At 30.3% G+C, this 5262-nt stretch overlaps 1 long non-coding RNA gene across 1 annotated transcript; it reads right to left on the bottom strand.

Moving 5' to 3' along the window:
- Positions 1 to 2001: 2001 nt before the first annotated feature.
- LOC119767831 lies at positions 2002 to 4697 on the bottom strand. Its single transcript, XR_005277739.1, has 3 exons — positions 4510 to 4697; positions 4150 to 4458; positions 2002 to 2305 (listed from the first exon to the last, which is right to left on the bottom strand). It is a non-coding gene; the product is annotated as an uncharacterized LOC119767831 (long non-coding RNA).
- Positions 4698 to 5262: the final 565 nt, after the last annotated feature.

The raw sequence follows: 5262 nt of genomic DNA on the forward strand, positions 1-5262 counted from the left end.
GTCAACTATTATTAGCTAATTATTTTTAAAACATTGATAAATAGGATTATTTAAATACTCTCTAAGCGTCATGTTTTTCTCAAGAAAAATAAGTTCGAATCACAAAACGAAAAAAAACAGTTTCTAGGTTACAAGTTTTATACGTTATGGAAACAGAAATCAAAAAATATCATCAGTTTTAAAGGCATTTTGAGAAGAACAGTTTTGTAAGTAAATTTGGATTTATTTACAACCTCAAATTTGCAAATAATGTATTCAAAGCTAATAAATTTAAATATAAAATTGTTATTTTTGAATGAATAATCAAAAGAAACCTGGCCATGCTCGGTTTTGGCGAAAAAGAAAAAAAAAGAAGTGAAAAATGAAAGAAAACCGGCCAGTTCCGCCGGTGCGCTTGCCCTCACAAGGCTGGCTTCGATCGGCAGGCTGTTTCGTGCTCGGTTTTGGCGAAAAAGAAAAAAAAAGAAGTGGAAAATGGAAGAAAACCGGCCAGTTCCGCAAGTGCGCTTGCCCTCGCAAGGCTTGCTTCGATCGGCAGCCAGTTTCGTGCTCGGTTTTGGCGAAAAACGAAGTGAAAAGAGTTCAGCGAAAAATATCATCGCAACGAGTTTGACTTTTTTGCTGGTTGATATTAATAACATTTCTTTTCCGCGTTTTATTTAATGATGTAACACTTAATTCGAGTATAAAATGATAGATTTTTATTATTTGCTGTATCAATTCCTGGTAGATAACAAGTAGATTTTCTGTTCGGTCGGCTGTTTGAGTTTAAAGGAGAATGGGCAATTTTGGTCCAAGGATGTACACGAACGGGAGAAACTTTATTCGAAAGATCTCGCCGAGACATGAAAAAAAGTCTTCTGGACAAACTCTCTAAACCCCGGGGTTCAAAAGTTACACGTTGTTGAAGTTTGAGTATTTTGGGTTAAAATGTACATAAAATCGTATTTTTGCTATTTCTAAAATCACTCATAAAATCCTTATTTTATTATGGATTTCGATCATCTTGACTTCATTCGACGCGTTTCAGCAAGAACTATAAGTTTTGATATGTTTTAGCATGATTGAAACATGAATTCTCTTGTCTTTATACATTTGAACCGTTTGTGCAAGAGGCTTACCATAGAAACAAGTCGAAACTTGAAGATTTTGAAAACGGATCCTTCCCAGACTGCTTCAGTTAGTATGGAAGGCTACAAAGCATTGTTGTAACAACTTATTGAGATGTTCTGAGTCGTCAAAGAACTCCTTGGAGTTCAGACCGGTGGATCTACCGCCGTAACAAGCAGAAGGTCCGCGGTTTTTAACCTCGGATCATAACCGCATAGCTTCAGTGAGTATAGTAGGCTAGTTTGTTAATGTTTTGAAATGTCCTGGGACATCCTAGGACTCACTAGAGTTAAGAGCTATGGATCTACCACCGTGACAATCAAGATTTCTACCTGTTTTGACCACTGATCAAAAGAGGTGCTGCAAAAAACTTATTATTTTTTGATCAAATGTTCGAACAAATCAACAGCAATTACAAGTATTATAGTAAACTATACTTGAAAGTTAGTTTTGTTATTTGTTTTTGCAAAACCGAAACGAAAATGCCAAACATATTCGTAATTACCTTTTGCCTCTTGGTGGCGCTTTGTATTAGTATGAGTGTGGTCGATGTTTGCGGACGTGCACGCAGAACACAGAACAGTTAGAACTAGCGAAAATGCCTCAAATAAGAACCCTGACTGAAAAGTCCGTCGGACGTCCGTCGTTTGTCGTCCGTGCAATCGTACGACGTCGCTCGACAATGTCGTGCGACTTTCGCACGAATGTCATACGTTTTTGCACCAAAATGTCGTATTTGTCGTGCGATCGATCATCGAAATTGTTCGACATTGTCGTACGACATTCGACCGACGTCGCACGGTTTTGTTATTTAGGTTGTCGTGCCTTTGTCGTGTGCTGTTTTTTTCGGGTTTTTAGGTTATGTGGCAGTAAAAATATTTTTTTTATTTTTAAATTATGTTTATATGTATTTTTCTGTAAATTAATCTTTTTCACTCGATTTCACAAACATTCATTAATTTTACTTGTTGTGTGTCGCGATCTTCACGTGGTTTTTGGCGTTGTCTTCCAGTTGGCCTTTCAGTTCATCTCGTCGCCTCGGCATCCCACGAACGGATGGGCACCGGAGTCCGGACAAGGTCGGTTTACGCACTTCCGGTGCAAGTGTTTTTGGGATCGTTACAGCTTCCGTTCCGTGGGACAACACGGAAATGCTGGGTTGTCAGCAGGATTCGATTGGAATATTTTTGGTTACCTGAAAAAAGATTACGTCATTCGGCTAAATCTTCCAAAATATAACTAGAAATGTGAAATTTAACTTTCAATGTAAAATTTAAAAAAAGTAGTCTCTAAACTTGTAAATTTTTGGGGAAAAAGCCAAAAAATGTTTAGCACAACATAATATTTCATTTAAACATTTTACATTTCAGATAAAAAATCAAAATCAACGCATGTTGATTTTTTATACAAAATTTGTATAGAGAATTTGGTTTATTTTTTAAATTTAAAGTGCATGTGTTTCTTGGGACTCTGAAGTCCATGCCTTAAAGAAGCAATGAACTTTAAAGTTTTTGAACAATTATGATATGCTCGAATGTTAGAATCGTTAAAATCTAAAATATCGGAATAATTTTAAAATAAAATAAAATCTTTGATATTTTTAAAAACAGTTTTGAAAATATCAAGAATTTTAAGAATAATACAATTTGAAAATTTAAGAGTTCATGATTTGTAGAACCTAAATATTTTAAAATTTTAACAATTTTATAATTTTACAATTTTACAATTTTACAATTTTACAATTTTACAATTTTACAATTTTATAATTTTATAATTTTATAATTTTATAATTTTATAATTTTATAATTTTATAATTTTATAATTTTATAATTTTATAATTTTATAATTTTATAATTTTATAATTTTATAATTTTATAATTTTATAATTTTATAATTTTATAATTTTATAATTTTATAATTTTATAATTTTATAATTTTATAATTTTATAATTTTATAATTTTATAATTTTATAATTTTATAATTTTATAATTTTATAATTTTATAATTTTATAATTTTATAATTTTATAATTTTATAATTTTATAATTTTATAATTTTATAATTTTATAATTTTATAATTTTATAATTTTATAATTTTATAATTTTATAATTTTATAATTTTATAATTTTATAATTTTATAATTTTATAATTTTATAATTTTATAATTTTATAATTTTATAATTTTATAATTTTATAATTTTATAATTTTATAATTTTATAATTTTATAATTTTATAATTTTATAATTTTATAATTTTATAATTTTATAATTTTATAATTTTATAATTTTATAATTTTATAATTTTATAATTTTATAATTTTATAATTTTATAATTTTATAATTTTATAATTTTATAATTTTATAATTTTATAATTTTATAATTTTGTAATTTTATATTTTTATAATTTTATAATTTTATAATTTTATAATTTTATAATTTTATAATTTTATAATTTTGTAATTTTATAATTTTATAATTTTATAATTTTATAATTTTATAATTTTATAATTTTATAATTTTGTAATTTTATATTTTTATAATTTTATAATTTTATAATTTTATAATTTTATAATTTTATAATTTTGTAATTTTATAATTTTTAATCGTTTGGTAGTGTGTGTGAACTCCGTGTAAAAGGGGTGTCAAACTAAAAAGTTACCCCGTTCGTTTGACAACAGTTGGTGTCAAACCATCGGGGTTTGAGTGTATTGTTAAAAGATAACCAAAGAAATAAATAGAATTGAATTGAATAGACACAATTTTATAATTTTAATATATTTTTTTCATATTTTTGAACGAAACTATACCTTTTAATAATTTTTTTATATTTATGTGAATCTTAGAAAATTTGAATTGTGGAATTGAAAAGATTCAGGAAAGATTGGTATGAAAAATAGAATTTTATTGTTTAGAATTTGTGATGGTTTCAGGTTTTTTATTCTCCAGTCCCTCCCACGCACACTTTCATCGTCCTCATTTATTTTCCGTCGTCCAAATGGGATGCAAAACCCCTCTATCGTTTCAAAACACAACTCACCGTATAAAAACCTCCGGCGGATCAGAAACGCCGTCTTCCTCCACCTTTCTTTTCACACGGAACATTGTACACCTCCCCAAGACTTGACGGGAAGGGGAATGGTCTTTCTCCCTCCTTCTGTTCCATTGGGGGAAACATCCATTACTTGCCGTTCCATTGTCCTCCTCCTTGGGTATGGCACGCACCGCTTCCTCGATCGCAGACCGGGTGCTTCCCTTCCCGTCTTCCGGCATGGCCCGCTGGAGCAACGATGTGACCCGTTCTCCTCCTCCTCCTCCTCCTCCATCACGAAGGCCGAAATCAGGAAATCTGGAATATATTGCTATGATAAAGCCGCTCACAAAAAGCAACACAACTTACCAATCAACCGGCCAAAATCCACACTAACTTTCGGCAACGTAAACTGGTTCGATTCGGTACAAAGTTTCTCTGATTTGATCAAGTCCAAACAAGACCAACTGAAGAGAACTGTCAAACTGCGTCGACGAATATCGTGACGTCAAATTGAAGGAAAATCGATGGAAAAAACAATGTCGCGCATGTCGAGTGTTTGTCGTTCGTTTGTCGTCCTTTCGACCAATCGATATCGAAACGGTAAAATGAAAACCGCGCGACAGCTCGTACGACGTGCGACATTTTTCAAACAGGGAATACAAATTGGTAGCTCCGTTAAAGGTACAAATTATTATTTGGCAATTGAATTTACCTATTATCTAAACACACATATTTAGTCTATTCAAAAAGTTATCATTTTAACACTAAAAAATATCGCTATATCATTTACATTAATGAACTAAGCATGAAATCGTTAACACAAAAAATCGTTCTCAATAAAACCAGACATAAAAAAACTAACTACCCAAAAAAATCATCAAATAATTTAATAGATGAAAGAAAATAAAATCCTTATTTTATTATGGATTTCGATCATCTTGACTTCATTCGACGCGTTTCAGCAAGAACTATAAGTTTTGATATGTTTTAGCATGATTGAAACATGAATTCTCTTGTCTTTATACATTTGAACCGTTTGTGCAAGAGGCTTACCATAGAAACAAGTCGAAACTTGAAGATTTTGAAAACGGATCCTTCCCAGACTGCTTCAGTTAGTAT

This window comes from Culex quinquefasciatus, chromosome 2 (genome assembly GCF_015732765.1).
Source record: "Culex quinquefasciatus strain JHB chromosome 2, VPISU_Cqui_1.0_pri_paternal, whole genome shotgun sequence".
In the NCBI taxonomy this organism is placed as follows: Eukaryota; Metazoa; Arthropoda; class Insecta; order Diptera; family Culicidae; genus Culex; species Culex quinquefasciatus.